The sequence below is a fragment of the Schistocerca americana genome, chromosome 2 (assembly GCF_021461395.2).
Source record: "Schistocerca americana isolate TAMUIC-IGC-003095 chromosome 2, iqSchAmer2.1, whole genome shotgun sequence".
NCBI classification, from domain to species: domain Eukaryota; kingdom Metazoa; phylum Arthropoda; class Insecta; order Orthoptera; family Acrididae; genus Schistocerca; species Schistocerca americana.
The window spans coordinates 788,777,751-788,789,836 of record NC_060120.1 but is presented as its reverse complement, the minus strand read 5'-3'; the positions used below and the strand labels follow the sequence as shown (position 1 = coordinate 788,789,836).

Below are 12,086 nucleotides of genomic sequence, written 5' to 3'. Positions count from 1 at the left end.
TTCCTAGGGGAGGGTAGGTATACCTGAGCATGTGGGGTACTTGAGTCACTCATGTTTTCTCATCTGTAGGACAATTTATTTTTCCATAGGTGGTAGTCACAGATTTGTTTTCATTAACATTTTAAAGGGGAAAAATCATCAGCCGGTTTGGAACAAGACAGAAGTTGTAGTGCCTGTTCATTGTTTTGACATCTCTGCAGTAAATAATTTGGCAAATGATTTCCAATTTTTGCTTAGCACATTTTTTAAGTTTAGCCAAAAGAAAATTAGTGGCAGAAATCACAGCAGTTTGAACTTTATTTTTGTGATATAACAATTTGAATTGATTGGAATACACTCTTTCAAATTCCGAAGGTGACAGGGGTAAAATACAGGGAGCGAAAGGCTATTTACAGTTTGTACAGAAACCAGATGGCAGTTATAAGAGTCGAAGGGCATGAAAAGGAAGCACAGGTTGGGAAGGGAGTGAGGCAGGGTTGTAGCCTCTCCCCAATGTTATTCAAACTGTATATTGAGCAAGCAGTAAAGGAAACAAAAGAAAAATTCGGAGTAGGAATTAAAATCCATGGAGAAGAAATAAAAACTTTGAGGTTCGCCGATGACATTGTAATTCTGTCAGACAGAGCAAAGGGCCCGGAAGAGCAGGTTAATGGAATGGACAGTGTCTTGAAAGGAGGACATAAGATTAACACCAACAAAAGTAAAATGAGAATAATGGAATGTAGTCAAATTAAATTGGGTGATGCTGCGGGTATTAGATTAGGAAATGAGATGCTTTAAGTAGTAAATGAGTTTTGCTATTTGGGGAGCAAAATAACTGATGATGGTTGAAGTAGAGAGGATATAAAATGTAGACTGGCAATGGCAAGGAAAGCATTTCTGAAGAAGAGAAATTTGTTAACATCGAGTATAGATTTAAGTGTCAGGAAGTCATTTCTGAAAGTATTTGTATGGAGTGTAGCCCTGTATGAAAGTGAAACATGGACGGTAAATAGTTTGGACAAGAAGAGAATAGAAGCTTTTGAAATGTGGTGCTACAGAATAATGCTGAAGATTAGATGGGTAGATCACATAACTAATGAGGAAGTATTGAATAGGTTTGGAGAGAAGAGGAGTTTGTGGCACAAGTTGACTAGAAGAAAGGATCAATTGGTAGGGCATATTCTGAGGCATGAAGGGATCACCAATTTAGTATTGGAGGACAGCGTGGAGGGTAAAAATCGTAGAGGGAGACCAACAATGAATACACTTAACAGATTCAGAAGGATGTAGGTTGCAGTAGGTACTGGGGGATGAAGAACTTTGCACAGGATAGAGTAGGATGGAGAGCTGCATCAAACCAGTCTCTGGACTGAAGACCACAAAACAACAATAACAATTTGAAGAGTTGCATTATAACCTATAAATATCCACTTGAACAGAAATGGTTGATATAGGGATACTTGTGACACTCAGGTTGGGAATAATTGAGCCATGGCTCAACTATCACAATGCGAAAATTACATTCACAGGTACATTATGTAGACAGGAAGTTTTTTATCATAAACAGTTTTAACTATTACAAAAACATGTCTATAAAAGCCTTTAGGCAATTATAAATTATTTAATAGCATTATGTGTTTGTAGGTAAACTTTATATGCTAGCTTTCATGAGCCTGAATACTTGCAAAGGCTTTCAAGTTAAGCCATATTTTCGCTTTGTATGAAAATATTCTCACTGATGATGTATTTCTGAACTCATTTGTACCTGATAGGGCACTGACAATCACATGTCCCTCTGGAATGTACTGGGGCTTCTTCAGGCAATCAAAAAGATACCAAGCAAACTGTAGCTGATGTGAGTGGGCTTAGACCTACTGTTACCTTAAGTCCTACACTGAAGATCTATCTAGAGCCCTCGACAAGTGAAGCATTTAGAAGTCTCTTGTGGAAATTGTAGACAAAAATAAAAACAGTGAAAGTTGAAGGAAAAACTTTGGCTTGAACAGAAAAAAAATCAAAGCCACACTTTTACCTCTTCTTATTTTACCAATAACCAATCTTTAATACCTGGCTTCCTGTCCACATCATCACCTTCACTGTCACTCTGATAAGTCTGTGCTATGGACAGGTTCACACTTTTTGTTGAATAATTGTCATAATTCATATGTCTGAGTCCTTCCCAAGACAGGCTAATGGAAATAAGATTCCAAGAGCTGCTATTACAGAAATACTCCAACTCCAACAGGTGATACTGTAAGAAAGGGGCTGTGCATTGAGGAGAAGTAAGCAAATAAAATTGGACATGAGAAGACTGGTGGGAAGACAACTAATTGCTAAAGACTGCATAGTGCTCCTCCTGATTGTTAACTGCTCCTGTTTCTTTTCTCTTCTTTCGTTCACAGAATTTTCTAGTACGACTTTTATTAGTTTGAGTGGAGTAGTAATAGCTGAAGCTATATTATGATGAGTTTATTTGATGTGTCTATTACTGTTAACCAACTACTTCAATAATCACGATGACAACCTGAGAAATGACACAGATTTTCTGGTAAATTATGTAATACCAGAAGAAGAAAAAGATGTCTGCTACGCAGATACAGAAATAAAAAAGATTTTCAGTCGCTGCTATTTGCAGATTATGGAATCACAAATAGCTCTCCCTTATATGATGGAAAATAGCTGAGTATGTTGATTTCTTTTTAGATTCACTATCTTTCTATTTTACTATTGCTGTTTCCCTTGCAGTAATTTTCTGAAATAATACGACTTTCATCTAAGTGACAGAAGATGTTATGTTGTCAATAATGCTGAACACAAAACTGATTTCTCACACCATGACAGCTGCATGCTCAATATATGTGGCTTGCAATGAATATTGGAAATCACCCTTTATCCTGCCCTGCCATCATCTTTGCCCATAAAAGCTATGTTTATTGTAATTGAAAGATCTCGCACTGTGAACAAGTACATCTAAGATTCATATGATCATCAAATAATTCTTAACACGTCATTTTTACTTAATAAGAAACTAAAAGTGTAATAAGTAAATACGCATACAATAACTGAATTTTCTGACCTCTGAGGAGAAATGATATCAGATCAAATAATTTCCATTGCATACATAATTCAAACAATATTTTTCTCCATGAGGTAACAAACAATATTATAAATGAATGTTCACATTTACAATGCAGAATTGGAAGCATACTGAGCGTAACATGAATTGTTCTGGCCTAGTTAATCACATACAACTGAGAATGAAAACACAGTATAGGTAATTAATTTAATTCAGACATTTATAAGTGACTTTATAGCCAACGAATTATAGACAACAGTCCACAACTGGTTATTAGGGAGGGAACCATCAATTAAAATGAAACATGGTACACATACTGGCGTATTATACACACAGAAAAAAAAAATGCAAAACATTCTTTCTTTTATTATATAGTTTAATTGCATTAGCTTTCACTTCAATGGCACAAAGGACATTTGTACGTAGTCTAATAAGATATTTTACAGAGGTCACAAATAGACAAGACCACCACAACAGTGTAAGATTTCATTCATACTTCTCTAAACACACAAAGCAAAACCAGACTGTGAAACTACCAAAAAAGCTTCCATCTCTCAAATATAGTCCCTGAGTTGTGGCAACTGCACAAACGAATGTCTAAGACTCCTGACCCAAGCAGAGCAGTTACTGCATAATGTAATTCCCTGGCAGATTAAAGCTGTGTGCCAGACAGAGACTCAAAGCAGAGCAGTTACAGCATAATGTAATTCCCTGGCAGATTAAAGCTGTGTGCCAGACAGAGACTCAAACTCAGGACCTTTGCCTTTTGCGGGCAAGTACTCTACCACCTGAGCTACCCAAGCATGACTCACGACCCATCCTCACAGCTTCAATTCAGCCAGTACCTGGTCTCCTACCTCCCAAACTTCACAGAATCTCTTCTGCAAACCATTCTGGAAACTGCATAATGTAATGCTGAATTAAATCCACACCTACTTACATACTCCACAAGCTCCCATACTGTGTGTGGTGGAAGGTATCCTGCACAACTACTAGTCATTTCCTTTCCTGTTCCAACTGCGAGCAGAGCAAGGGAAAAAAAACACTCTATATGCGTCAGTACAAGCCCTAGTTTCTTTTCGTAGTCCTTACACAAAATGTATGTTGGTAGCAGTACAATCATTCTGCAGTCACCTTGAAATTCCTCTTCTCTGAATTTTCTTAACAGTGTTCCTCAAAAAGAATGTACCTTCCTCCTGGCAAGCATCTCCGCAACACTAGCATGTTGTCTGATTCTACATGTAACAAATCTAGCAGCCCGTCTCTGAAAACACTCAAGCAGTACTACCAAAGTCAACATTCACCTTGTTTACCACACTACTCAGATGCTTATTCCATTTTCCACCACTTTTCAACATTACATCCAGATATTTAAAAAATGTAAATGTTTCAAGCAGGACACTACTAATGCTATAACTGAGCGTTATAGGTCTGTGTTTCCTACTCATCCAGGTGGTGATGACTTTTCGTTTGTGGGGCACTCTACAGCATGGTTATCAGCACCCATACAAAATTCCCAATCTGTACACAGCCCAGTCTCACCATTTTTCCAAATGATGTCAAAATGATGAGGACAACACAAGCACCCAGACCCCGAGTGGAGAAAATCCATGACCCAGCCAGGAATCGAACCTGAGACCCCATGATCCACAGACTGAAATGCTAACCACTAGACCACAAGCAGCAGACGTTACTCATCCGCATTAACTTGCATTTTTCTACGCCATGCATCACACCAAGTAGAAATTTTGTCTAAGTCATCTCGTATGCTCCTACAACCACTCAACTTCGGCATCTTCCCATACACAACAGCATTATCGGCAAACAACTCAGACTGCTACCCGCCCTGTCCACCAGATCATTTGTGTATATAGAAAATAATACCAGTCCTATCATACATTCCTAAGACACACCTGATGACATCCTTGTGTCTGATGAACACTCACTATTGAGGACAACATACTGGGTACTATTACTTAAGGAGTCTTCGAGCCATGCACACAGGTAGGAACCTATTCCATATGCTTGTATCTTCATTAACAGTTGGCAGTGAGGCACTGTGTCACACACTTCCATGCTAAGGAATCTGCATGTTGCTCTTCATCCACAGTTCGTGGTATAACGTGTGAGAAATGGGTCATACTGACTCATGGACATAGCTTCTCAATCTCAAGGAAACTTATTATATTCAAATTCTGAATATGTTCAAGAACTCCGAAGCAAATGGAGGTTGAGGATATTGGTCTGTAATTTAGCAGGTCCATTCCTTTACCCCTCTTATATACAGGAGTCACCTGCACTTTTTACTAGTCGCTTGGGAGTGCGTGGTAACGGCCAAGAACAATACATTGGGTAATGAGTGTGAGATTTACTATAAATATTAACAATTGCAACTACAATTCAAAACACTGGGTAAAATTTATGTACTGGATCCCCTCTCACATTTGGCTTCTCTACCAGTGAAATTGTTATTAGCACAACCAGATTTTTTGCTTTCACATTTGTTGGCTTTGCTAACTCTCAACCCATCTCCACCTTCCAACCTCACCTACGCCTCAGGCTACACTACAGATTAGTCTGTCACCACAACCAAGATATTCAAGGAGCGGATGGAGGTGGGGGGTGCAATATGTAACTTCAGTCAAACCTGGGCCAATCTGTAAAGCATATTGATAAGAGTCATCATACAGAGCCACACTATAGAACAGCAGAAATGGGATGAATGAAGTGCTAAATAGGTCATTTTTCAAGGTTTGTTGTGTAATACATCCACCCATCAACAACAATGTGACAGTTGCCACTGCTTTTAAATACATTATTAAATGGACTTTTGAAAAATAGGCATGAGAAACAAATTAAACAAACAATATGTGGGAGTTTCTTTGCATTCCTTTCAAAAAGCGAAATGTTTGTCTATAGTTCCAAGTTTCACATAACTTGACTCCGATCCTGATTGACAATATTATTTTCACATGTACGTAACACAAACTATTCCAAATGTTTTACAAACCACTCAGTCAGTTGTTACCACTCATCTACTGCAACAACATAAAAAGAGAATAGGTACACATTTAAGAACGTCATTCACGATACAAATGTAGGCAGTTCCGGCATAAAGATTTGCGTTCCTACTTGATATGGAGGATCCATTCATCACAAAATAACACATGTACTGGTTGAACAAGTGTCGGCAACAAGCGCGATTATGTAAAATATGCGAAAAATATACATAACACAACTGTCAAGTTAAATCGGTTACTTATCAGCCAGCATACAGTGACATAGCAACTAAGGAAACTCTGAAAGTACGTACTGCGGTCGAAATTAGATGCTATTCGTTTCTACATCTTGAAGCTGTGAAAGAAAAGGTCGTTCTTATTTCTCTGTTGTCAATATTATTCCTACTTTTACTTTACATCGTATTCTAAAACTGTTCAACCCATCCGTAATCAATACAAAACAGCCCCTCTGACGTTTATCAACATTCGTTTAGAACTTGATCTCAGAGTACAGAGATCCACTCGCAATACGATCGAACTACATTCGAGATCGATTCACTCAAGCCATCAGCGACAAGCGCCAAATATGACTTTGTATATAATGTAGTTGTAGAAGTAGTTTTATTCATCCGTGGATCTCTTTTTGCAAGGATATAGGACATGTCAAAGCATTTAAAAGTTTAGGCAAATTTAAAATGAGCTAATTCGTATAAAAATACATTTACAGACTTCTAGGTAGAGACAATCATTAGATTTACTGCTGGTATACAATACTTTATTTACAAATAACTTATTAAATAATTCAACGCCACACCGTTCACTCATATCTCACTATCGGTCACTGCACACACTATACACACATTGTTTCATAACACTTCACTCACTACACTAACAAACACACACACACACACACACACACACACACACACACACACACACACTGGGCCATTTTCTGTACCGCAACTTCCCATTTGCAGTCTTGAGAAACTGAGTCAGCGTCCCTCTATAATGAATGAGATGTTGAACTCAGAAAGAGGAAGAGGTGTTAGTACTGTGCAATTCATAGCTTGGGGGTAAGTTCTTCTAAAAAAGGAAAAACAAAGTTAAAAAACCATCTGAAAGTGGTATGTGGAATGTTGGATGTTTTATAATCATTATTATTATTTGTATAACTTGTTTTACCTAACCCCTGCTCTATTTTATCTAAGTAATCCCTCAATGTATAAAATGTATTTCACAACAGGTAGTTTTCAGCTGCCTTTCCAAATAAGTGTATTTTTGCAATTTCTTTAATCTCTTTTGGTAATTTATTGTACAGTTTAATTCCTTGGTAGAAAATGCTGTTTTGAGTTTTATGTTTATTTTTTCTTGGTAAATGTAAGTTGAGTCTAGGCCTTTTTCCATGGTCAAGGACAGAGCTGTTTGTGCAGTAATTACAAAAGTACCTGAGCCTCTTCTCCTCTTAACTCTGGCACCGATAGATACCTGTTTTTGGTGTTGATCATAAAACTGTCAGATCGCGTTCTCTTTCTTCCTATCCTCCTTCCAGCTGCCAGTTCCCAGCCACCCTACTGCCCTCTATCTCCCTTGATCCTTATCAGTTCCATCCTTGCTTCCTCCAACTGTCGCTGCAGGGCATAGATTTCCGTTTCCTGTTCCCCAATCAAAATTTTCCTACTGCATACTCTGCAATTCCAGGAGAGTGTCTCTTCTATTCTCCCAACATTCTTCCCACTGCATCCTTCCCTCCCCCCATCCCCCTCTCACTCCCACCGCAGTGAAAATACTTCCTAAAAACAAATCCGTCTACTCACTACCTTATAACAGCTCCCACATTTCTCACTCATGGTCAGTTTCGAAAGAATAACTGAGTTTAAAGAATGTTTTAAATTTGTCATGGACGAGAGATTGGCTGTGTGTAAACAAAAAACCATACAAAGGTCTTATGTGCGGTTGTTGTTGTTGTTTTTGTACTAATTTAGAGGTACAATGACAGAGTAATGAATTAGTAATTACTTCACTTTTAGAGAATTTACGTTATCAAACGTGTTTGGTCAGGTTTTTAAACGTTTATAGTTCAGAAAATTTAACCTAGATCGCGTCCATCTAACTAGTAAACAATACGAAATGTGATAGTTAAATTCGATTTAGAAATGTTTAATTACACTGATGAAACTAGTAGCTGTCTTTTTTTAACGTACAACCACACAACGAAATGCAGAAACCCTCCCACTTTGTTCCAGTACAGAGAATAAATTCATCCTTTCACTGATGATGCAACAATTCTCATTCACAAATTGAGAGATAATCTTGAAGAAAGTGCGAACCAAGTTGTTAAAGGATTGTAAATAATATTACAAGTGCATATTTGTTTCTGTTACATGTGTGCAAGTTTTTTTGATGTCTTTGTTCTTTGAATTAGAGATCTGTGAAGTCTTAAAAAAAATACAGTTGTTCTGTTGATGATCTTACGTTAAGTTCTGGCAGTTTAATAAATCTTTGCGCAATCATTTAGAGGTTGGATATATATATATATATATATATATATATATATATATTGTCCTAACATGATGGCAGAGGCGCGTGGTTCCAATTAGCATTGGTTTGATATATAATTCAGACGTGTTTAATAGTGTCAGAATCGACTAATTCAAGCATACGGCCTGTGACGCGATCACCTTTTTGCAGACAGTTTACGAAATTATTCGACGTGTTTGTAAGCGTAAACAGAAAATAGAGGCAAAACATCATGACAGAAGAAAAACAACAGGTTGAAAAGTTAAATGGCGAAGAAAATTGGGCTATCTGGCGTATTCTGGGAAGGCTGTCTTGGAATGTGATGCTCTGTACGATGTGGTATGCGGATCTTTTGTGAAACCGGAAACAAATGTTGAAGATTATATAACGAAATTAAGTGCTTGGACGAAAGCGAATTCAAAAGTGAAGAAACGTCTTGTTTTGTCACTAGAAAGAAAACTGCTACTTCAAGTAGCTACATGTGAAACTGAAAAAGTTGTTTGGGATAAATTACACCACATTTATGATATTCAGTCTGCTGAAAATATCGACTTGTTACGACCAAGTTTCACAATATCGAATGGGAATGGTCATGCGGTATGCAAGGTCATTTAGAAAAATTTGACGAAGTACAAGTAAAGATGTCTATGCTAAATAAACCAATAGAGGAAGCTGATTTGTGTGCACGTTTGCTTCAGACACTGCCAAAATAATTTGATTACATTTACGTAACTTGGCATGATTTACCACAAGCTGACAAAACACGGCATAAACCACAGAAAAGGTGTTTGAATTATGAGCTGCGAATTCAAGACAGAGAAAAAACAAATGTAGCTGTTGCAATGTTTTCAAGAACCAAGGGAATTGTATCTACACAGCAACAAAGCAAAATTAAATTGTGTAATGTGAAAAAGGTGCAAAATTCCATCAACCACGATGAAAAGAAATGTTTTTCATGTGGTAAAGCCACGTACACACTGAGACTGAAACTTGTTTTCAAAACACGTTTCCAGTAGCTTGATGTGAACACCATTTGGAAACATGTTTCGAAACACAGAAACATCTATCCGTAGCAGTGTCGGTACAGATAAAAGAAAACAACGTTTCAGGCTAGCTACCACTTGTCACCGCTACACGGCGCTAGCTTGTGTGTGTGTGTGTGTGTGTGTGTGTGTGTGTGTGTGTGTGTGTTAAGTGGTGTTGTGTTTACTGTAGTGTCGTTTTCGCTTTATTTTTCTAAAATAATGGAGTGGTCAAGACAACAAATTGTTGATTTAATTGCCATGTACCAGGGGGAGGATTGCTTGTGGACCGTCCGGAGTAAGGAATATAAAAACACTGTTAAAAAACACGATGCACTTGCTAAAATTGAAGCAGCTTTTGGCACGGACAAGGGAAGTGTAGAGAAAAAGATACGATCGCTCGTGGTTGCTTACAGGCGCGAGAAAAGAAAAATTATTTCCAGCAGATCATCTCGTAGTAGTGCATACATTGCATATGACTCGAACTTGTTTGGGTATCGGTTTCTGCAGTTCTTGGACAATGTACATGTACTGAAGGAGACAACAGATACTGTGGAAAATAAGGTACGAAAATTATGCTTGTTTGTCTTTATTTGTATTTTATAGTTCACAGTCACACTCACCCATAGTTATTTTGCCACGGCACACTTCCTTGTGGACTTAAAAAATAATTAGCAAATTCGTCTCGAATTTGTTTATTCGCTGAAGCAGCTTTCTTTGGTTTATTATGTGCTGAAATGAAAACTGATGCAGTGTCATCTCGTCTCCATGTGCCTGGAATCATCTCACCTGTTTGTAAATCGTAGGAATCGAAGCTTCCATGTGGGGTGTACTGGTTCCTTGCCTCAGCATTTCGCCTTAAAAAATTCTGGAGACATACAGCTGTAAGTGTGACAGTTTTTGCCTTTTCCGGTTGTAGCAACATAGGTTTTCTAAACACATGAAAAACTGAGGCCATAATGCCGAAAGTGTCCTCAACAACCATTCTGGCTCTTGAAAGTCTGTAATTTAAAACTCTCTGTTTTAAACCTTTAACATGTTTTTCCGATGCCCGCATCTCGTGGTCGTGCGGTAGCGTTCTCGCTTCCCACGCCCGGGTTCCCGGGTTCGATTCCCGGCGGGGTCAGGGATTTTCTCTGCCTCGTGATGGCTGGGTGTTGTGTGCTGTCCTTAGGTTAGTTAGGTTTAAGTAGTTCTAAGTTCTAGGGGACTTATGACCACAGCAGTTGAGTCCCATAGTGCTCAGAGCCATTTGAACCATTTTTTTTTTTCGGGTAGGGCTTCATAATGTTTTCCTGTAAGGGAAAAGCATCGTCTGCTACAAAAACATATGGTAGGGCCTTGGTGCCACCTGGTAAGCATTCAGCTTGTGGCAAGTTAAGTTTCTTTTTGTTAATTACCTCATTTATGCTCGCATTTTTGAACACACCACCATCTGATATTCTGCCTTGGCAGCCGATATCTGCGTACAAAAAGTTGTAGCTGGCATCGACGACAGCAAGCAGCACAATGCTGAATGAACCTTTATAATCATAATATTCACTTCCACTACCAACAGGGCATTGTAGCACGATATGTTGCTCCGACACAATGGAGGAACTGAAGAATCTGTGAGAATAAACGTACTGTTTCACTCCAGTCGTTTTCAGTCGCAGGTATCTGAAAGAAAGAAATTTGATTTCAGGTTTTCGTACATTCGCCAGAGGGCACAAATGTAGATGAAAAGGTTGCGGTTGGACCTTCCAGTCCTCCACCACGAAAAATTAGAAGGATGGGCGAGAAAAAAGATATGCAGCAACCCTACAAAATTGCGTCTCAATTGTTAACTAAAGTGCTGCAAAAACAAGAAGAGAACAAGAACGATGGATGTAGTACGTATGGGCAGTATGTGGCATCAGTTTTACGGAAATTGCCAGAGATAGAAATAGCAAAAACAATGGCTTTGCTTAGTGATGTATTAATGAAACATCATGTAGCGTATTTGGAAAGTGAGCAGTCGACAAGGGGTATGAATATGGCAGGGCCATCATCATCATTAAGTAATAATTCCCCTGTTACATTTACGACCTATGAAGACAGTGACAACACAGTTGAAGAAGTTGTGTTTGATGAGATATGTAATGTAATTGAGAAATAATAACACTTCGAAAATGTGCTTATTTAACGATGTTTTTCATTTACTTAGTTTTACATAATCTTTCAGTACTTCCACCAGAGCTCCACATACTTCAGGTACTATTTTAGATATTGCTTGTTTCGAAATGCGAAATAAATATGCAAGGCTCTGAAATGAATCTCCTGTTGCCAGGAAACGAAGAGTAACTGCAAGCCTTTGGTTGACTGAAGTAGCTTTCCTGAAATTCGTGTCTTTTTTTGAAACAAATGGTGATATCATACTTGCCAGATATTCAAAATCGGTAGGTAAGATCCGAGTGAAGTTGCGGAAGCCAGAGCCGTCTTCCATACTCAGCTCACGTAGCAGGTTATTTC

The 12,086-nt window shown here is 38.3% G+C and overlaps 1 protein-coding gene across 1 annotated transcript in view; it reads right to left on the bottom strand.

Moving 5' to 3' along the window:
* Nucleotides 1–6,518, bottom strand: part of LOC124595233 (transmembrane protein KIAA1109) — a 509,204-nt gene extending 502,686 nt beyond the window's left edge. The window contains exon 1 of the mRNA XM_047133891.1: nucleotides 6,372–6,518. The gene's annotated coding sequence lies outside the window, so the exon portion shown is untranslated. The remainder of the gene's footprint in view (nucleotides 1–6,371) is intronic.
* Between the last annotated feature and the right edge of the window lie 5,568 nt (nucleotides 6,519–12,086).